General features: G+C 51.3%; 1 protein-coding gene across 3 annotated transcripts in view; it reads left to right on the forward strand.

Moving 5' to 3' along the window:
* Positions 1 to 207: 207 nt before the first annotated feature.
* NACC2 (NACC family member 2) overlaps positions 208 to 22499 on the forward strand; it is a 55977-nt gene continuing 33685 nt past the window's right edge. The window contains exon 1 of one of the 3 annotated variants that reach the window (XM_066200986.1): positions 208 to 327. The gene's annotated coding sequence lies outside the window, so the exon portion shown is untranslated. Of the gene's footprint in view, positions 328 to 2204; positions 2271 to 22499 lie in introns of those variants that run through there. The other 2 variants (XM_066200982.1, XM_066200985.1) reach the window with 2 other exon arrangements.

The raw sequence follows: 22499 nt of genomic DNA on the forward strand, positions 1-22499 counted from the left end.
GGGCCGTGCCCGCCCCTGCCGGGGCCGTGGCCGGGGGGAGCGGGCCCGGGGGGGTTCGGGGCGCCGGCGGCCGGTCCCGCCCCCGGCTCCTCCCGCGGGTCCCCCCGGGCCGGTGCCGCCCCCCGCGCCCGCCCCCGCCCCGCGGGCGGCCCTGGCGCGGAGCCGCTGCCGGTGCCGGTCCCGCCGGGCCGGTCTGTGCGGCGGCTGCCGGCGCTGCTGGGCGAGGTCAGGGAAAGTCCATGTGAGGAGCGGCTGGAATCACTTCCTGCCGCCGCCCGGCCCCGCCGCGTCAGGCCCAGGGCAGCCTCGGGGGCCGGCGCCCCGCAGGTGAGCGCAGCCCCGGGACCCCGGCCCGGCCCCGAGCCCCGGCCCCGGCCCCGGACAGCGCCCGGGACGGCGCCGAGCCCGCGTCGCCCCCGGGCTGGGCTGCGCCGGGCCGGGCTGGGCTGGGGGGGACGCGCACATCGCGCCCTTCCCCCGCAGCCCCGGCGGTCCCGGCGGGCCCGGGGGTCCCGGCCCGGGCGGGGAAGGGGAAGGGGGGACCCGCCGGGGCTGTGTCCCCCCCGGTACCCCCGTGGGAAGCGGGGTTTGGGGGGCTCCTGCGGCACGGGGGGGATTGGGGCTGTGTGGGGACCCCCCTTGGGGCACTGCGGGGCTGGAGGTCGCGCTCAGGGGATCAGTGCGGGCGCAGACTCGGACTTTGGCTCCCAGGGGAGGGAAACGCTGCGAAAAAGGGAGAGATTGAAATCCAAAACCCGGCCGAACCCTGAAACTGGGCTTTGGGGATGGACTTCCGAGCCGCGGGGTGGCGGGGGCTCGGGGGGGCCCCATGGCCGCGGGGACCCGTCTGTCGCGGGGGGCTGGAGCAGCCCCGGCGGTGCGAGAACCGGGGGTGGGAGTCGGGCTGGCCTGGGGGAGCGCCGGCGTTCCCCTGCCCGCCGCAGCCTTGCCGTAGTTACAGCGCTCAAGGACTTCTCCAAACATCTTCCCTGCCCTAGGAAAAGCCAACGCCAGCGGTACATCGCGTGCTGCTCCGCCGGCCCGGCCGACGGCGAAGTGCAGGATCACTTCCAGCCAAGTCTCCATTACCCGCCGGCTCATTAATTTGAATATTCCTCTTTTTTTTTTTTTTTTTTTTTTTTTTTTTTTTTTTTTTTTTTTTTTTCTTCCTCTCCCCTCCTCCTTTCCGGAGGCATTTGCGAAGCTTGTGGGCAGCTTGATGTGCTCGCTGCCTGCCAAGTGTTTTTGCCTCTCGCCCTGCGTAATTGAGGGGCTGGCGTGCCGGCTCACCTTCTCCGGCTGAAATATTAAACAGCAGGAGAAGCTGGGATCGGTAAACAAACCGGGATGATTGCTGCTGCTGCCGCTGCTCCGTGGGGACACTGCCCAGTGGGGAGAACCGGGGCTGCTCCGAAGTGCAGCATCCCCAGCACGCCTCACCCCAAATCTCCTATTTGCCAGATTCACAGCCTGCTCTGAAATTCTGAGAGCTTTTAACTAGAAAGAGCAAAGCTGAGCTGTTCCTTGTTGCCTGGCTTGCTGTGCTTTGCTGTGGGACAGGAAGGCTGTGACCCCAGGGTGAGGATGATGGAGGTGATAACGCTTGGGTTTGAAGTAAGCGGCAAGTAGAAAAGAATTAGGGGGTCTCATCCTCTCCCTCCTGAGAGTAAATGTCCTCCTGTGGCTGTTACTGCTGTGTTTTGGGGTTTTTCTTCCCGCAGAGGCCTTTTAATTAAGGCTTCACTGGGTAAAAGCTGTATTGGGGCACTGGAGGGTGGGGATGGATTTCTGAAACTTAAAATCTGTCAAAAAATACTCTCCCAAGGTGGCTGGAATTACAGCGAGCAGAGTAAAGCCAGGCATCAGGGCAGGAGCAGGGGGTCCCACTGGGGCCAGGGATGTGGTTTGTGTGTTGGCTGGGCTGTGGCTGTGCAGGGCAGTGTTCCCAAAACATTGTCCAGGGCTCCCCAAGCTTTTCCCAGAGCCCCCCGCTTTGTTCTGAGAGCTGGATGCCATTAGCCAAGATGCGTGCCTTGATGCCGGATCACTTTGGAAGTGATATTTTTGGAGACCTCTGGCAATATAAAAGCCTTTTAGCTCCCCCAGCCATGACTGTGCTTTCCTGAGGGAGCCCGCTGGAATTGGAGGCAGATTTTGGCTCCTCTCAGCCGGTGCCTGTGACGGGGGGGACACGGAGCATCCTCACTGCTTGTAGGTCCAGGGAAGAAAAATCTCTTCTCCTTGAACTTGAGCCTGGCTGGAGCGTGCAGGTGAGTCCCTGTGGACTGGGCTTTGGCTCAGATCCCAGCTGGAGGTGTCAGGAGGAGCGAGGCAGCTTTGCAGCACTGCTGGCCAGGGAAGAAACACCAACAGAGCTCCTGCCAGAGCCTGATCCACCCGGGGAGCTCTGGGCTGGCTTGGGAGAGAACCTCCAGACTGTGCTTTCCCGGCTGGGGACACAACCCAGCTCACCTTGGAATGGAAATATTTATTTCAGGCTGTCGTGTTGCACAGCCCGAGGTCCCTGCCCGGCCTCCAGGAGGGCTCGTGCTGGGCTGTGGGATCAGCAGGGATGGGATCAGAGCTGGCCCAGCAGCACTGGGGTGACGAGGATTGGGGACAAACATCCTGGAACGACCCGGGAAAGAGTGCCGGGACTCGGCTCCTGCTTTGCTCTGTGTTTAAAAATACTCGAGCCTGACAAAATGGGGTTAGAAGGAGGATTTCAGCCGTGGCTTTGGATTTTTCCAGGTTTCCTGAGCCAGCAGCTTTTCAGGTGGGGAAATAGGGTGGGATGTGCTGGGCCGAAGGGAACTGCTCCCAGACAGCTCCAGGGATGCTGAGGAACAGGGGGGGCTGCACTTGAGTAGCTTTCCCCCCCCCGCCTCTTTTCTAACCTGTCTTTGAGTTTACTTGAATGCAATGAAAGAAATAAAACCCAGGCGTTCAGCTGGAGGAAATTAAAGGGAATTGTGAGTTCCCTGCCATACCTAATGGCCAGAGGGAGCGTGGTATCTTGCTGCAATTAGGCTTCAAATCGAGCTGAGCCTGTGTTTGGCATCCAAAGAGCAGCTTCCCAGCGCATTTATTCCTCATCCAGGGAAGTGGCAGCGGATCCGGTGGCCCTGAGCACCCACTGGGATGGGCACACCTACAGGAGGGCGTGTGAGGTTTTTTTTTCTTTATTTATTTCATTAAATCGAGCCCGCAGAGCAATTGAGAAATAGGTGAAGCGTGCTTAAAGGAGGGCGAGGCTGTTGGTTTTCTCTACCTGACTTTATTTGCGGAGTGACAGGAATTTTGACAGGCTTTGTGTCTTTTTTAGCAAATCAAGTGTCATGCCAGGTTTGCCTGTGGATGAGATCATTTGCAAAATATGTTTCCCAGCTTGCTTCAGGCATAATTCATTGTGTCAACTGCAATTGCTCATTTGCTAGGAACTGTGATTCATTAGCGGTTTATTTTTTGTTGGGTTCTTTTTTTTTTTGTTTGTTTGGTTTTTTTTAAGTTCAACTTGATTTTAAGCGAATGTTTGGAGGCAGAACAGGAATCTGAAAAAAAAAAAAACAACCCCCAATTAAATTAAATCTTACATTTCTTCGTAGCCACAAATTCTGCTGTGAAGGGGAAAACTTGCTAAAATGCCTTGTTCCCGGGGAGGGAGAGGCGATCCCAGGCGAGCTCCCCGGGCGGGATTGCGCTCGGCTTCGTCATGTGGTTGCTCCTAAATGGGGACGGAGGTAATAAAAATCACACTGCTGGGACAGAGGATGGAAGCAGCCTGTGGAGCTTCCTCCTTCCCCCTGCTGGGGACTTCAGCCTGGTGAAGGATCCCACGGATCCAGGCCGGGCTGGACACGAGGGATGGGGGATGCTGGTGCTGTTGGGACAGCGGTGACCAGAGCAGCTCTTTGCTACGGGTGACCAAGACCCCCTGAAAGCTCCGTGGCTCAGTGGGATAAAATGAAGATAAATAGCCCTTGGCACAGGGTTTGTGCTGTGCGTGTTCCCTCGCAGCCGGCGCAGTTTGGCCTCAGGCTTTTCAGAGGTCCTCATGTCAGACTTTGCACTGAATTTATTTTTATTTTTTTTTTGCCTGTCAAGTACATTTTTTGCTGTTGCGTTTCCTATGAAGACAAATATTTCAGTGCATTTTTTTTTTCCCCTAGGTGGGTGGATGGAGGGGGGGGCAGGAATCGCAGCCACAAACTACCCTGCACTAACAAACCGGCCTGTGTGGGCTGAGTGAATTGATACACTTTTCACCAAAAGATTGATTTTATTTTTTTTTTTCCCGTAAAACTTCTAAGTGATTATGTACACGAAATGCACATTTCAGCATAAGTAACTTGACAGGTTGTGGGTATTTTTTTTTTCCCCCCGTGCAACAATTCTCTGTAAAGCACTCTTAAAATGTTTTATGGTTTGTCGGGTTTTTTTTTTTTTTTTTCTTGAGTATTTGCGCGTTCTCTCCGGTTTTTAACTGATAAAAGACTTTTTGCAAGCCAGGAAAAATTGGGAAAGGGGGAGAGAGAGCGCAGGAACGTGGGGAGTCTGCTGACTTCTGGCGCGCCGGCGCCGTGCCCAGGCCCTGCCAGTTCTGCTGCGGAGCCCAGTGCCAGGAGCCAAGGGCAGCAGAGCGTGAGCAGAGGGAGGTGGCTCCATCACAGTGACCATATATAGTCACCGGGACAGGATTAAACACTTCACCTCCCCGGTGTCATCCCGTGAAGCCCGTTATCAGCATCTGTTCATCGTTCATTGGAACAACAGGAGGAAATTCCTCTTTTTTTTTCCCTCCCCTGCAGCATCTGTATGGACTGGGGGGAGAGCAGGCAGGTGTTTTTCATCCCCTGGGGGATGGATTTCAGCAGCACAGCCCATGCAAGGAGCTGGGAGTTGAGTGGGGCTGAGGATGAGGAGGAGAAGGGTCCTGGGTGCGGGTGGCAGCGCTGGCTGCGCTCCACACGCTCGTTCCTGCCGTGCCATCCACTGGGAAGCATATGGCAGCCTGGGAGATAAATATATATATACATTTTGTGTGGGGGGACATGTTTTACATGCCAGTTCTCCCTGTCATAGGACAAACATTTACACTCGGATTATGGGAAGCATTAGGGAAGCAGGGGAGAGCATCCATCCTTGCAGGGAGGCTGTAGGAGACGCTGGGCAGTGGTGACCGGGCAAAAGGGGGTGATGATGTTTTGGCCCTCCTGAGCTTGGATGGGATTATGCTCCGCGGAGGTTTAACATGAGACAGAAATTAGTGGTTGGTGTTTCGTGGTGTGCCGTGCAGAAGGCAGTGGCCAGGTGCCCGAAGGAGACGGGGAGTGGGGATTTATGCGTTTGAAGGTGGATAAAAGGATTTGATTTCCAAGGGAGGAGGCAGATGGGGCTTGCTGGGAGATTTCCAGGGGGATGCTTGAGCCTGGGTGCCCTGTGGGAGTACAGACCCCTCCTGGCAGAGGCACTGCTCCGTGGCTGAGATCCCGTGGGATGGAATTCCCACAAGCAGGAGTGACCTCTCTCCATGGGTGCCCCTTCACTGGAAACCTCCCTCAGCACCTCACCAGCCGCAGCAGCCTTGAGGGACTCAACCTGAGTAGGAGAATGTGCGTTTTTGTTTGTTCTGTGGTGGCTGGAATCACATCCTGGTGGCGAATTTAGGGATTACGATTTCCTGATGGGGCATGAGGAGGCTTTGAATCCCTCTGATTGGATCCTCTCCCTTCTAAGAAGTTCTGATGAGCTGGGAAGGAAAACTCTGTGGTTTTGTGTCACCCTCGCAGCTGCAGCTTGGCCTCAGGGCAGGTGACAGAACCATCTCTCTCACTCCTTTCTACTAAGCAAAGTTGTTTAAAACTTCATCTGTCTGCTCCCCAATTATCTGCTCCTTCTGTGCCTCCGTTTATCCGTGCTAGCATCATCAATACATGCCCATGCTTAATGAAACATTATTGCCTAGGTTTAATTGTCTTCTAATTAAGTAAAATAAAATTTTGCACGGCGGTTGCAACAGCATCCTTCCTGTCTGGGAATTCTGCTGTGCTCGAGGTGCCTGAGCCCAGGGCGTGGGGACAAGCACAGCAGTGCCGTTCCATGGAGAAGGGGATGGACAGCAGCAGCAGCCTCTCCCCCTGAACCTGCAGCTCCTCTCTGTCACCCTGGTTGAATTAGATTAATTATTAGATTAATTTCCAGCAGCTTTTTTTTTTTTTTTTTTTTTTGGATAAACCTCTGTGTTTGGTGAAGCTGCTGGGGTTGTTGCTTCAGACACAGCGTGGGCTCGTGCTGTACACCTGGGGAAAGGTGCCCCTGTTCAAAGTCAGGGCGTGCAAGTGTAGGGCTGAATTTTTGACTCCTGTCTGAGCACAGTTTCTACTCTTAATGCATCATTAACATGGTTTTCTGCATTTCATTCTGTTCCCATTACAGCACTCAGTTCCGTCTGTTAATTTTGGTATGTTGATATTTTTGTTGTCAGCAGTTTTTCTTTTTTTTTTTTTTTTTTTTTTTGAAGCATATAAAAACCATTAGTGTGAAAGAAGATTAAAAAGATACATTACAATTAAAATGTTAATGAAATCGGCATCATACAACTTTTGAAACCATTTAGGCATTAATCTTTCTTGGTCTCATGTCCATTAACTCGGGCGATTCTTATTCCACACTGACCCCTGCTGAGAGAGTCGTGCTATAATTGGATTTTAAGAACTGGGGGGAAGAAAAGGAGGGAGAGGGAAAAGCCTTGGGGGGAAAAAAAAAGGGGGAAGATGGGAAAGTTGCCTTCCCTTCCTGCGTGGTGTCCGTGGAAATGAACCCAACAGAACCCAGCCCTGTTGCTCCATCACTCCCCAGCCGTGTGTGTGTCCCCCAGGTCATGGCTGGGAATGTGGGAATGCCGGGTCACAGGCTGGGGCAGAGCCCTGGGAAGCTCCAGGCTGGGCTGGCTCTGGGCTCTGGGTGTCACCGTGACCTTGGGCAGGACACCAGCCCCGGACTCTGCTTTGGTTGATCCCCGTGTAACGTGAGCAGGGCTGGAGCAGGATGGTGAGAAGCCTTTTTAAGGCTCTGGGAGGAAGGGAATGGGAGAGCAGCAAGGAATCGTTTGTCATTACTGCTCTTCAGCTTTCCCCACTCCCTCCAAAATAGTATTTCTGCATTTTATCTGTTTGGGTTTGTTTGGGTTTGTTTGGTTTTTGGTTTTTTTTTAATAAGAGGCTCTTTTTCTGCTTACACAATGTTTGAATTGGGACCAGCCCCTCTTCCCCAGGCGAAAGAGGAGGATTGACTAATTCACAGGCTGTGTAGTGAATCCAACATCAGGACTTCTTGACTCACCGCAGGATCCGTGCCATGGCTGCATCAGGGCCACGGGCTGTGCTCAGCCCCTCCGGCCCACCCAGAACACTCCGTGCTGGTCAGTCCCAGCCTTACACACTCCTGGACACCTTCTCCAGAGCTTTTCACCTCCTGTGGGGTGTTGGATAAATTGGGAAGGGCATGTCCTTTAGGGAGGAGCACTCTCCTTGCCAGCGTGGGGACGGGATTTGGGGTTTTTGGGAGGGTGGCTGTGCCGCTGTCCAGGCAGTGATGCACCCCAGCACTGACTGAGCTGGAAGTCAAGGGATGAGCACATCCCGCCGAGGGAGGAGTGGAGTACCAGCCCAGCTTGTGTTTATGCTGCAAGCATGAATTTTTATTTATCTATCTCTCTATATATATTTTTTTAAAAGAAAAAAAAAAAAAAGGCTGAACAGATCCGTGGAAGGCTCAGAGCTGCCGCCTCCCCGGCGCCGCTCACAGTGTTATGAGGAGGGTAGGAGGGGAGGGATGGATGGTGCTGGGCTGCCCAGGGAGCCCAGTGGAGCTGAAACATCTGCAGGGCTGGGGAGAACACGCTGGCAGCTTCCCGGGGCTGGGTTCATGCCGTGGGAAGTGAGGCGTGAAGCACAGAGCGTGCTGCTGGCACCGCATCACAGGGATGGATGTTGGGCAGCCCGGGCCGTGGAAGTGCTTCCTTGGAGCCCTGGAGTGCCTCTGCACACACAGCGCAGCCTGGGGTTTAATTGTTTTACTCCCTTTTCATGTGGGATTATATATATATAAAAAATAATAATAATAATTTATAGTGGTGTTGTTTTGTGTGGAGGCATGGCGTGAATTTATAACCCGAGAGAGTTGGGGATGGGGATCCAAAATTGTCAAATAATGGCAGGAATGGGGGAGGCCTTGCCACAGTGGGACCCATCCTTGTCCCAGCTCAGCTGCTCAGAGGAGCTGGGGGTGTGTTCTGACACAGGGCGGGGTGGTTTGTGCCTTTGGGTGAAACCAGCAGCATTTGTGCCAGTCCAGTGAAATGTCCTTAGGGGAAGGGAAAGTTCTAGGCCCAGGAGGAGGGAGCAAGGAAAAGCAACCCAGGACATTCCCAGTGAGTCTCCTGGCCCAGCACACAGGTGGGATTTCCAGCAGGGTGAATTTCTGCGCTGCAGGCTGGGCGAGAAGCGCCACACCAGAATCAATATCTCCGTAGTCCAATAAAACCTGGGGGAATTTCGTTTCAGCTCACTTCAAGCGATCTAATAACTGGCCTTTCAGATGACTGCTGGGTGTTTGGTTGCTTTGTGCAACTGTGAAAATGTAGATTGAGCCCAGGGTACTCGCAGTGCTTTGGTTTGGCACCGGGAGCCTCCATCCCAAGGTTTGCCCTGGGGTCGGGCAGTGAGGGCTGCGACTGTGTCACCAGGTTGGGGGTTTGGCTCTGGGTGGTTTTCAGATCCACTGGCGGGTTCTAATTCCAGCTTGCAGCCCTGATTTAGTGTCCACCACAGCTCTGCATTCCCTCGGGAGCCAGTGGGAGCTTCAGCAGAGCAGCTGGAGGTACCTGAGCCACGGGGTACCTTCATGAATATTTTTGCAATCAAGTTTAGGAAGTTTCCTCATTTACCTTCCCTTTAAGATCCCAAACTGGCTGTTGCTTTGTTTGTGAGTGCCTTAGGAGAGGTGTATCCTGCAGTAGTTGCTGACTAATCTGCATTTGGCAGGAGAAATGATGCAGGAGGGAGGACTTAACTCTTTGCAGGGGGACAGGAGGGCAGCACAACTTGGAGGGGGTGGAGAAACCAAGGGAACCTGCAGCCTGTGTGTGTCTGCCCAGCGCACTTGGGCAGAGCACTGAGCTTAATTTTTTTTCTTTTTTTTTTTTTTTTGCTTGACCGTCATCAAAACACAGAGAACTCCAGTGGCACGCGAGTGATGTCCACAGTGCAAAGTGTTGCAAGTGACTTTCAACAAAAATATTCCTTGCTCTTCTAGTAAGGTTCTACAAAGTGACCCTCATGATTTCTTGGTTCTTTCTCACACCTCCCAGGTGGTATTCCCCCCCCCAAAAAAAAAATCCTTGAAGCACCGTAGATGCAGTTCAGTTGCAATTTATTTAATTAATTGTATTTATGAAGCATCACCAAGTTCCAGCCCCACCGGAGCCTCCCCTGGCTGTGCCTCGGGGATTTGTGCGGTTTGGATGCCTTGCTGTCCCCTCCCCAGCCTGCAGCCTGCCCCTGACCTCTCCCGTGTGCCTCAGGAATGCTGTGTAAGACCCAAGGTGCAGCATTAGCTTGGGAAATATTTGGCACACCCTGGTGCCCGCCCCGGCGCACGTGCCGGCGGTTCTGGTGTTTGCCGGGACCTGGGAGAGGTTTTTTCCCCTCCTGGTGTCCAGGTGACAGGAGGTGGGTTGGGAGCTTAGGAATTGTGCCTGGTGGTGGGTGGCACCCACCAGCATTGGATGGATATGTCAGTTTGGGGGAAAAAGAAGGGAGAGATTTGCCGGCGGTTTTTGAGGAAAAGCCCGACTTCCCGATGCTTGCCAAACCGTTTGAGGGAGCCTGGGATGAGGTGTAGCAAGGAGCTGCTTGGAACTTGTTTCAAAAGGTATGAAAAGGGGAGGTGGGCTGGGGTGTAGGATTGTTCTCCTGCCCGTCACTGGATGTAGTTGGACAAACTCTCCAAGTTACCAGGAGTTGTTGAGGGGAGGAATGATCTCACGAGCCTGGGATGGTTCCGTAGCCAGGGCAGTGGTTGAGCTGCCTCAGCGAGCTCAGACTGACATCCCCAGAGGCTCTTTTCTCCTTGCCTTGCCTGCTCAGCTCTGGCATTTGAATTTTAGTCTTCGTTTTGTAGGTGGGACAAGAACCACCCACCGTGCAGGCTGAATGATGCCCTGTTGTGCGTGTCACCGGCGTGGGTGGCACTGGCTGCGCTGTACGTGCGGCCCACTGGGGCCGCCATGGGCACAGCCCGGGGACAGTGGCTCTCTGGGACACACCCTGCCGTTGGCACTGCCCTTGGGAGCACGGCCCAGCCCGTGGACCCTTCACCCCAAATCTGAGTCGCATCATTTGTAGGATTGGTCCCAAAGCGTCTTTCCTTGCTCCTGATCCCATCTGCTCGTGCAGGGGCTGTCCCGGGAACCTCCCTCTGTTCCTCTGTAGTTCAGGGAAGGTTAGCTCAGGTTTAAACCACTTGGCCGTGGCTGTTAAGTCTTAGTGACATATTAAGTATTTAATATCCAAGTGCATTATCTTCCCACCCACATCCCCCTTCGGAGATGGGCTGAGGGAAATCGCCGGCGCCCACATCTAATAGGATTCTGCCCGGCAGAGCTGGACAAATGGCTTCCTCCCGGACCTCTGCTTTTCTCTTTAGCTCCTGACCTAATTAGCCATGAGCGACGGCGTGAGTGGAGATCTCGTGGCTGCATCCAACACCTCACCCCCCCGGCAGAGATTTTTGGGAAGATCCCTGCCTGCTGGATGGGACACCTGGCCCGGTGGGGTTGTGGCAGCGGCGTCACGCTCCGAACTCCCAGCGCTCCGTCTCTGAGCCAGCTGGGCCAAGGCAGGAATCACCCAGTTAAACCGGTGTCCCCTGCACGTGGTGGCAGGCAGGGCATGTCCCTGGTGCTGCCACCTCTGCCTGGTGGCGGTGTGAGATGGGAGAATCCGCCTTAATCACCGCCTGACCCGCGCTACAGCTTCATTTCTGGGCCCTTGCTTAACCCCTGCAGTACATCAGAGGCTCTTGTGAAATGTAAAGCGCTGGAGCAGCAGCACAGGAAAAAGCTCTGCCTTCTGTGAAGCCAGACTGTTGCAGCGTAATTTGTTTTGTAAGATTTTGAAAGGCAGTGTTGCAATCTGTAACAGTAGAATAGTGGGAAGATGGTCAGGTGGTTCTTGGGACTTCAACAGACAGATTTCATGTCTGTGTGTTTTTGCAACACCTTTCTATAAAGGGAAACATAATTTAAAATATGATTACTTAGTGTTGTAACAGTCTTCTCAAACGTTTTTGCATTATGCAGAGATCATTATCAGAGGCTGATATTAACTTGCAAAGAATATTATGCAAATCATTCTCCTGTTCTTCTAAAAAGAAATTTCCTTCATAATGCAAAGCGTGACAAAAAAAAATTGTGCAGAGGCTTTTGGCAAAATTACATTCAGAAGATGTAACAGTTTTTCTGCTTACTAGCACAATCCGTTTCTGCCTTTTGACTGGATTTGCTCAACTCAAGCTGATAAAGGCTGAATTTTAAAACCAGGGCTGGGGTTGGGGGGAGTGCGTTGTACCTCGTGGGTTCAGGGATGGTCAGGGAGGGTTTTTGTGCTTAGATCGTCGTTTCAAATCCATCCTGAGGGCGATTGCAGGCTCTGATTTTCTCAGCTGTTTGGTGCTCCCTGAAATTATGGGGTGGTGCCTCGTATTCCACGGGGTGGGGATGCTCAGCATCACCCTCAGCACGAGCAGCACTTCCAAGGAGCAGGACTGGGACAGATTTGACTGGGACAGACTCCCCAGGTGTCCAGCAGCACCAGTTTCAGCCTCTGGAGCACTGGGACCAGTCAGGCCACCCTGAACTGGGGGCACTGCAGGGCTGGTGGGACGGGTGGTCCTGCCCCATATGCAGAGTCACAGGATCGCTGAGGCTGGAAAAAACCTCTGGGATTGAATCCTGTGACCCGTCCCTACCTTGTCCCCAGCCCAGAGCACTGAGGACACCTCCAGGGATGGACACTCCCTGGGCAGCCCCTTCCGACGCCTTTCCATGGAGAAATTCCTGCTGATGTCCAACCTGAGCCTCCCCTGGCACAGCTGGAGGAGCTGTTTCTTCTTACGCTGTTCCCTGGGAGCAGAGCCTGACCCACCCTGGCTGCTCCTTCCTGTCAGGTGGGTGTGGAGAGCACTAAGATCTTCCCTGAGCCTCCTTTTCTCCAGCCTTGGCATCTTCCTTGTGTTTCTCCAAGCATCAGCACGTTCCTGGAGGTAATCCTGGCCCGGCTGAAGCCATTGAGGATTTTGCCACTGACTTCATCCCTCCTCCATGTATTTTTTTTTTTTTGTGTGTGTGTGTGTTACGAGCTGCTTGTATCAGTCCAGAGCTGCCCCTTTCCCACACAGAAACCAGACTGTGGTGAAATCGAGCAGATTGTTTTATAGCTGGTGGCTGTTCTGCTCTTCTTATGGATTGATTGACAAAAATAGAGCCCGATAAATATTGTAAATGGCTAAAATACTTGCAAGCTGTGCATCATAGTCAGCTTTGGAGAGGCTCATTTGCTGTAGAACCCCGTTTTCCAGGCACTTAACACCATTTTGAGAAAATGAGGTCCTGTAAATTTTTTTTTTTTCCCAGGCGTCCCTCAATACAAATGTGATTGAGAAAAGTCAGTAATATTCAGACATGTAGATTGAATTACAGCGACAAGGGAGAGTTTTCACTAGCACGGGAAATTTTCAGGCTCTCTTTTTTGTGTCTGGTTAGATAAATCAATATTTTAAAATCAACCCAAATTAGATAAATAAGCTGGAAGTCATAGTTAGCATTCGTCAAGCAACTTAGGCTGGATGTTCCGGCGCTGCCTGACTCCACCTCTAGCTGCAGGGTTTCCCTGTTATGAACGGGTGAATACTAATCCTTGTTTATTCCCTGCTGCAGAGGAATGGATTCATCGGGAGTTTTCTGCCTGGAAAAGGAGCCCTGGGTGCCAGCGGGGTTGGGGCGCCCTGGGGCGGGGATGCGATGTGCGCCGCCGTCGATTCCACCCTTCGCACCTTCTTCCGCCGACACCGAAATCCTTCATTTGGATGACACGGAGAATTTTTAACACCCCCAAAAAGTGGCCCCAGGGTGTGGTTTGTGACGTGAAAAATCAGAGCAGTGAGGGGTCACAGGAGTTTGCTGTGCCCTCTGCTCCCCTGGCATCTCCTGGGGTCAGGATGGGAGCTGCTGCTTCAGCCTGGAACCCACTGGGTGAATTACAGGGAAAGGCTGACTTCTTATTTTTTTAGACGTTGCAAGGAAGGCTGAATCAAAGTAAGGGGGGGATGTGTTATATTCTAAACATTGTGGCGGAAAGGAATCTTTTTATCTTGTGGGTTTCTTTGTTTCCGGAATGTTTTGTAGCACAGACTTGTAGCAGAGCGGTGTTAAGCGCATTCCTGCAGATCTCTTTCCTGGTAGCCTCTGGAAAAGAGTGATGCTGCCAGAATCAAATCAAATATTTAGCTCTAAACTTTTTTCCTTTTTTTTTTTTTTCTTTTTTCTTCAAAGGATGCCTCTTTATGACTCTGCGGGGTTTTTTTGGTTTGTTGTATTTCTTAGAGGAGTATTTGCAATGTTCATTGAGCTCCTTCCAGAGAAGCTGTGGCTGCCCCATCCCTGGAAATGTCCAAGGCCAGGTTGGACAGGGTTTGGAGCAACCTGGGATGGTGGAAGGTGCTTCCTGCCCATGGCAGGGGGTGGCACTGGATGGGCTCTGAGGTCCCTTCCAGCCCAAACTGCTCCAGGATTCTGTGATTCCCTTTGTTTTCCCCCTTTTCCCAATTAACCTCATTTTAGCCTGTGAGCATGAGCAGTGGATTTTACCCTCTGCTGCCCCTCTGCAGGTTTTTCCATCCCCACCTGCCTGGCTCCAGCCGTGTTCTTACCACCAGGCATTAATAAAACCAAAGCAGAGGCCAGCGTGATCATCCCCTGCCTCCGTCTGCTGCGGGGAAACTTCTTCCCAACAGAGTGAAAATTGCGAGTCCTTATGGAAATTATGGGGCAGGGAAGAAATGGCATTCCAGCCTGGTTTAATTTGTGAGTGGCTGTCCTGGAAATAAGTTACAGCAATGCATAGCACAGGTTGTTCTAACGTGGATGACGGGCTCGCCCTTGCGCGAGCGTGGTGCTGCCTCACGATGTGGGAGCAGATATTATAACCTTGAAGAATCTTGTAGGACATAAAAGTTTTAATTAAAAATCCAGCTTGGTCGAGGGTATTTTGGTTTAGTATGAATGTCTTCATTTCTTTTGAAAAAAAAAGAAAGAATTAAATGAAACCCTTAGTATTCTCTTTTTTTTTTTTGATTCCTGCATATTTATTCTTGAAGTTGAAGCATTAGAAAATAATTGAGTAAAACAAAATCCACAAGGCTTCAAATTACCTCTAGCTTAATGTTTTATTTAAAAGGTTTGCTAACTGACATTCTTTATAATGAATTAGGTCACGCGGCTCCGAAGAGTGTTGTCGGTTTTCTTTTTTACATTTAAATTTGAGGCTGCTTCCCTTGAAACTTGGGCTCAGCCGCTGCCAGAGCCGTGCACGGCTGTGACTCCCCGGCTCGGGGAATCTCACTCTAATTATTCTCAATCACACCAGTGCAAATGAATATATCCATGTTTGGAGGATCGAAGCGGTGTTGTCATGGCAATCTCCGTAAGGTCATGAGAAACTCATGGATATTGTTCACTGCCTCTCCTGGGAGGCTTCTCCTACCTTTGCCAGGCTCTGCAGTTGGTGGGGGGGAGGTTTGGGGAGTAACTTTGAAGCAGGATCTTGTCGGGGTTTGGTTGGAAGGGTTTGGTGTTTTCCTGCTGGGGGTTCAGGTGAAGGGCTCGTGGCTCGCTGCTCGTCCTCCTCTGGGCATCCCAAGTCAGGACAGGGACCAGGATCCCACATCCAGGCCCCTGGAATGTGGGATCCTTCTAAATCTCAGGGACAGCAGAAGGGTCCTTGGGTTGGTGCTGGTTAGGGGGGCTCAGTGTGCTGGGATGAGCTTTGGCTTGGGTTTTGTTGGGAGAGCTTTGCTTGTATGCAACTTAAAAAAAAAACCTCAAACCCCAAACAATAACAAGCCCTAAAACAACAACAAAACACCCGATTTTTTTTCTTTAAGGCCATGTTGGATGGAGCAACCTGGTCTAGTGGGAGTTCCCCTGCCCACGGCAGCTCTGATGATTTTACAAATATCTGGTGTGGAAGGACAAAGGAATTCTCTGAAGCTGGAATTCACTAAAATTGGTGTTTTGCAAGTCTTGGTTGAGGCAATCCGTGTAGTTGTGGTTTTATGGTTTTGTATTTCTTTTTGTTTTAAAAAATAACAAAAACCCAAAAGAGAGTCTAACCAAAAATAAACGCCATTGATAGAGAGCCATCAAAGCATTTTGATTTGCAACTAAATGCATGTTAAAACTGTAATTATTTCGCTAAACCAAGACATACATGCATATATGTACATAAATATCTCTTTGAGGCCTCAGACAGCTCTAGCACATCCCTGTGCTAGTTTTTTGGGGATTTTGGGGGGTTTTTTTGGTGCAGGTGGCTTGGTCTGAAAGATCTGCCATTATTTAATGTTTTACACCAATATTCTACAAAACCCACTGGAAACTGAAAGAAAATCTTACACCTTACTGGCTGTAGAGGAGCCGTGGCTGTGCCCGCGGGGTGTCGGGTGAGTCTCTTGCATTATTTGTGTTATCTGCACTTAATTGCTTCTGGTTGCTGAGTCTTTGGAGATGTCGAGCCTCTCTGATCTTGTCCTCTCACACCCAACCGTGTTCTCACGCAGCAGGGGAAGAAAACAGGTTTTCACAGGGTTTTTCAGCCGCCAGGTGTGCCCTGTTGGGCCAGCCCTGCAAGGCCTGGCTTGCAGAGCCCCTGCCCTGCCCAGGTGTGCCCCTGTCCACACAGGACACCCCGGGCTGGCACCTCTGCCCTGCCACTTGTCTGCCCAGCCTGGCTCTGTTTGGACCTGACTTTCTCTAGAACTTGACAGGCAGGTTGATTTAAAGGGTTTTAAACTGGAGTTTTAGTCGAGGCGTAGAGATGAGTTGGTGTTGAAACCCTCGACAAAACACTGAGCGAGTGGAATTTGCGATTAAAGACCTATTTGCGTGTAAAAATCGTTTCAGTTGACCTCCTGGCCCACGGGCTTTCTCATCGGGATATCCATTAACACTTCCAGGTCTCCAGGACTTGCCAAAAGCCTTCTGAGCAACTTTGACCCATTCTGCCTTGCCCACCCAACACCTTGAGGAGCGGCCACTGAGTTGTGAGGGATAAAAAGTGTCTGATGAGGTTAAAAAAGGCACAGGGGAGCCTTTAATGCCAGGAAAACAATTAGCTGCAGCTTCTGCAGTATTTAACAGGGTTTCAAACCCCTCTGATTGTCCCTGGCGTTGGCTTTTGTCGATCGTTTGGTTGACTAACACGTCCCTTTCAGCTTTGGTGACAATAAAATGTGAGTAAGCAGAAAACTCGGAATTTCTGAACGATGGCTGGTGGCAATTTCCTAATTTCCTGAGTGAGCACAGGCTTCTTGGCGTTTCATTCCCGTGCCAGAAAGACTATTTGCTCATACAAAGTTCTTCATTGTAATAGGGAAAAATCAATTTGATTACTTTCATGTCAGCATGCATGTCTAATGGCTTAGAAGTTATTGCAGCCATAAAATATACAGTATCATTTCTCTCTCACTCTGAAATTTGACAGGATTAATATAGTCAGCATGAAATCTTAGTCATAAAGTCGACCATAAGTGATGGTAAAATTAGCTGCTGAAATCGTCTGCTTATGGAAAGCATCTTCTGTTTTTCCTTCAGGGGAAAGAAAAATATCAAGGGGCTGGCGTGTGGATGGGAAGGAAATGTTTGCTCTGATGGGAGCACGTCCATTTCACTTGGTGCCCATGGGTCTGTGATGTCCCCAACAGCCCCAAGTGTGGCTTCGCCACCCGTTCATCACTGCCGGGTGCTGGTGGTGGGGCTGGGCTTGGTGTCCAGCGCAGCCCTGCAGGTCATTTCCCTGTGTGAAACGCAGAGGAGTTCACTGCAGGGTTTGGAAAGCTTCATCCCCTGCAGAGGCTGGGTTTTGGGGTGGAAATCAGGGTTTGTGGTGTGCCCGTTGGCGCCGTGTGCTCCCCGGTGGCAGGCGTGGAGGGGGCTGCTCTGGTTTATCCCGTGCAGAGCAAGCCTTGTCGTGGTTGAAAGCTGATTTTTTTTTTTTCCCCTTGGGTCAGTGAGGTTGGAGGGAGGAGAGGTGCAGCTGAGGTGGGACTTTAGTGGATGCTCTTCCTGTTGGTGCTACCTGCTGCCACCTTTTTGGTCACCCTCACACAGTCCCCTTGGGAAGTGGCTGAGCACCCTCAGGGGGGGCACAGAAGGAAGCTCTGAGCTGAGATTGAGAAAGTTCTGCTTGAAGTTGAGTTTCCTTCTGTGTGCCTGCCCTGGGAGGCAGCAGGTGGTCAGGGCAGCCTCTCCTTCCTGCTCACCCACCTCCAAAGCTGCCCCTGGAAGTGGAGAGGAAGTGCTGGCTTAGGCAGATGTGTGATCCTGCTCCAGCCCAGCCTCTGAACTCCTTCTTAATGCTTTTGTTTCATGATGTCTCATTTCAGCTGCATTGGGGAAGGTGCCCGTGCTGCTTTTTCTGCTTATGAAGCTGATTCCAGGAAGAATTAAGGAGCTTGGTATCTTTAATAGCAATGAGCTGCTATCTTTAATATCAGCTTTAAAATTAAACCGAGGGAAGGCATCGTCTTGCTTATGGACATTAATTGCTCATTCCAGAAGGTCCCAGAGCTGGGTTCCATTGCCAGCCCTTGGCCTGCTTGGCTTTGCCACAGGAAATTTCTCTTGTTGCTTGAGCAAAGACACAGAGTTTTACTCCTCCAGGGGGAATCGGGGGTTCCTGACGTTGCATCCGGATGTTCCAGCTTGGCTGGAAGCTGTGTCCTGCTGGTTTCACACGTTCTGCCTGCCTTGGCAGCCCCGTGGTGAAAAGTTAATATCTGGTCATTGGTTTTGGCTGCATCTCCAAGGCAACTTCATTCATAGGCAGCTCGGGGTTGATACCAATCCGGACATGCCTGGGTGACTAACTCCAGCTCCTGTTACATCCCACAGGAGCTGTTAACTCCTTCAGCCCAGGCAGGGAACACAGCAGGGAATGGGCACAGGGCAGGTGGGTGCCATAAACACCCAGCAAACCTGACCTGCTCTCTTTGGGTTTCCTTCCCAGTGCCTTTTTCACAGCGTGGAGAGAGCAAAGTCGCCGTTTGAGATCCTTCTCGGCGCAGGAAGGTCTCAGACTCTTAAGTTTGTTTCTCCTGGAATTATCATGGTTCATTATCCTCTGGTTTGGGCAGAGCGTTGCCTTCGGGATCTGCACTTGCTGCAGGATTTCATCTGGGAGAGAGGAGCTTGGCTGTGCGCTGCAACACGCTCAGAAACGCAGGAAAAAAATGTAATTTTGCGTTTTGTGCAAAACCAAGGGAGGATTTTCCCCCGAGGGGCAGGGGATGAGGTGAGGCCACCGTGTTCCCAGGTGTGTTCAGGATCCATGAGCCCTGTGAGGTGTGCAGGTTAAACATGGACACGTCCTGGTCCCTCACTGATGTGCCTATTTCTGTGTGAGTTCTCCAGATCCAGATTTACAGCCTCCAGAGACTGCTTCAGTTCTCACCAAAAGCTGTAGGAAGGAGGAAAATGAGCCAAACTCTGGGCTTTTTTGCTCTTTGTTTCTCTCACAGCAGTGCAGAGAGGTGCTGTTCCAGGAGGTGATGATTTGTCCTTAAAATCCACAGCTCTGTCTCAGGGATGGATCCTGAAGCAGCAGCCCCCAGGAAAGCATCTCTCTCTCCAGGAGGGAATGGGGCTGGGAGAGGGGCAGGACAAGCCCAGCTCAAACCAGCCCCAAGCAAAGCTTGGCTTGAACATGCTGAGCATTGTAAAACCACGGGATGATTTGGTTTGGAAGAGACTTTAAAGCCTTGTCTTGTTCCAACCCTGTGCCAAGGGCAGGGAATCTTCCCCTGGACCAGGATGCTGGGATGTGCCCTCTTCCACGGTGCATTTGAGTCCCTGTGCCCACCCTGGATGTCGTGGTGCTCTGTGGAGGCCCTGGAGGGGATTTGGCAGGAGGGGACAGGTAGGAAAAGCCCACTGGGTCTCACTGGACACATCCCTGCCCTCCTTGCAACCCAGGTGGGGCATCCCAGCAGGAATCAAGGGTCCAGCCGGCTCTGGGGTGGTTGAGATGTACAAACCTGAGGCCCTGTTAATTTTTTTTGATGCGTTTTGGGAGCTCTGGTACGCTCAGGCAGAGGATGAAACACGCTGGGAATGTGAACCTGCTGTAACTCAGGATGGTGCCTGTGCAGTGGGACAGGGACCTGTGGAAGAGTTAACTAGACATGGGACAAATTATCCCAAGGACCTGGGGTGCAGCTTGGGTCCCCTAAAACCTGTCTGGCCGAGCTCCCTGCTCCAGATGCTGCTCTCCCTTCCCGGGGAGGAAAACCTGCTCTCGGACTCTTATGGGGCTGCTATAACTCTCAAATTTTAATAATAGATTACCATTAGTATCAACCTTATATAATGCACAGCTCATTATTGCTTACTCAGAATAATTTTGCAGCCTCCTTATAGAACCTTGGAACTTTATTTGCTGAGTATAAAATATGCAGAAATGCATGAATAGTTTTAAGACTTAGTACCCTAAACTAATACAGTGTGCTGCTTTTTTTTTTTTTTTGCCTTTTTTTTTTTTTCTTCCCTGCACCATGATTGAAGTCAAATTAACATATTTACCTTCAGCGCTCCCAGGAGTAGCATTAAAAAATTCAAGAGGTGATTCAGAATAGTCTCCGATTTGCTGTGTTTAAAGCTGGATTTCGTTTCTCAGTAAAGCCATGCAAACACTTGACTCCCTTTCAGCTTCACAGCCTCTCTGCTCCCCGTGCAGGTCCTCGGACTTATCAACGGATGGGAGCTGTATTATTGCCACTGCGTTCCCAAAAGAAAGGCCTTTTTATTTTCTTTTATTGGTTTTTCGGGATGGTGGAGAAAGCAGGGGCAGAGAGTATGGGAGGAAATGAGTTCTAACAAGTGGCACAGAAGTGCGGCTGCTGTTTTAATCTGGAGTAAGGAGAAGGATGCGGTGTGAAGCTTTCTGTCTTTCCTAGGGCAAATCGTGGAGCCTGATTTTGGCTCTACGTTCCCCTTTTCCCAGAAAAAAAAAAAAAAAAAAAGCTGTGTAAAGGCCAGGATAGAAAATGGAAACTGTCGCTTTATTTTGTAGAACAGCAGTTTGTTTATTCTCACAAACGACACCTGTGCCATCCTGCTGTGCTTTGATTTATCCCTACAGCTATAGGGTGCAGCTCCTATAGCTCCCAGGATTTCAGACCCCACAACAGTCGGGTCCAGGGATGCAAATCCTGCTCCAAAGCCCTCAGGCTGCTCCACCATCACCTCTGTCTCTAAAACGTGTGTGCTGCAGGAAAACCTTTGACCTTAACACTTTTCCTGCCCCAGGGAATAAATATTCCAGGGAGAGAGTCTGTGAGAGGAGGCTGGGTCTGGTCAGTACCCTCTGAGCAGGACAAATCTGCTAATTCTCTTTACCACGCACTAGAGGTACTGCAGTGGATTTTTTCCATGCCTGCTGCTAGATTAGGAAGTTGTTTCAGCAGATGTTGTTTCCTAAGAAAATGGGTTAATGCTTTGGTGGTTAGGATGGTGTGGCAAAAAAAAAAAAAAAAAAAAAAAAAAAAAAAAGCTTATTTGTGTGAGGTTTTGGCTAATTGCCTCGCAAGAGTTACAGAGCGTTGCAGCAAATTTCCTGGATTTCGCAATCGCCACGGTTCTGGTTTAACTGGCCAGAAAGATTTGCAAAAATACACAAATAGGTGGAAATGTAGAGCCAAAAAAAAAAAAAAAATCACTGGCTGGCTTGGTGCAAAAAGCTGAAGGTCTCCAGGTCTGAGCGAGTGGCTGAGGCTTGGGACTGAGTGAATCTCGGGGGTTTATGGAATTCCAGAATGATTTTTATTGGAAGGGACCTTAAAGCTCATCCCATTCCCTCCCCTGCCATGGGGCAGGGACACCTTCCGCTGTCCCAGGTTGCTCCAAGCCCTTTCCAACCTGGGTTTGGACACTTGCAGGGATGGGACAGGACTGCTGCCCATTGCCCGGCTCACGGGCCTGGTCCCAGCAGCACTGATGGAGGTGCTCTGAGCTGGGAGCACGGGGAGGAGTTTCCATCTGAAGGCAGGGATTCAGTAAAATGGGCCAGGAGAATGCAAATCAAGTGTCGCTGTTTCTAAGGGCATCACCACGAGAAGACTTTGACTGCATCAAAAAGCACGAGGGCGATGAACTGGCTGGGGCTGGGAGGGACCTGGGGGGCTCTCCTGGGAGCCTTGGGGTGCTCCAAGGAAGGGTGGCCATCCTTCGGACACTCCTGCCATCCTGTGCCGTGGATAAAACTCCATCTGGGCCAGAATTCCCAGAGCCACGTGCTGACACAGCTCCAGGCTGGGGGCTCAGGCACTGGCCAGCGCTGCATCGCCCAGTGCTGCCTAAATCACTAATTTAATTCTGTCTGAGCAGCAGCACAAACCAGCAATAAATGGACTTGGCTCCATAAACTTAGAGCTTCAATATTTTCCCGGGCAGTGGGGGGAAAAAAAAAAACAAAACAACCAAACCACCAACATTTGCTTTCCATGCAAAACATATAAATCTTGGAAAAGTTCCCGAAGTTGCGTGTTTAACTGTTCGTGTCTGTGTGTTTGTAGGAGAGAAAAGTGGTTATTCCCCTGGCATGATTATTTTCCTTTTTTTAAAAAAAAAAAGGAAGCTGGAATGTTTGTGAGGAAGACATTTGAAGCCAGTGGTGGGGATGGAGGGGAGCGAGGGCAGAGTGAGGTTGGACGGGGAAAGGAAGCACCTTCCCCTCATTCCCTCCCTGCCAGGACTAACCACAAATGCTGCTTTGACTTGCTGTGTTTTGGGGCTGTTTCTGCTTGTCTGGTGAGTTTTAGTGAAACACAGATCTGGTTGTTGGCTTCTTTTTAATGCTGCCCCAGTACAAGAGCTGTTGGTGGAGTTTATTTGAAGTTAAGATCGTGGATGCTGCATGAAACACGGCTCTTCCCTCTTTCCCAATGCCCTGCTGCAGGTGGATGCTCCTTTATTCCCTGCTCACTGAAATCGTTCCAAGAGAGACGCAGAGACAGATTGTTTTTGTCTAAAATCACTGTTTCCTCAGAAAATCCCCCAGGAGATGCTGTGGGGACCCCTCGCTGGGGCCGGGGTGATGCACAGCTCACAGTGGCCCCACCGTGTCCCCGTCCTGGGGGTGCAGGTGGCACTGCTGGTGGCACTGGGT

The sequence above is a fragment of the Chamaea fasciata genome, unplaced genomic scaffold (assembly GCF_029207755.1).
Source record: "Chamaea fasciata isolate MVZ Bird 193981 ecotype frontalis unplaced genomic scaffold, bChaFas1.0.hap1 SCAF_20, whole genome shotgun sequence".
NCBI lineage: Eukaryota > Metazoa > Chordata > Aves > Passeriformes > Sylviidae > Chamaea > Chamaea fasciata.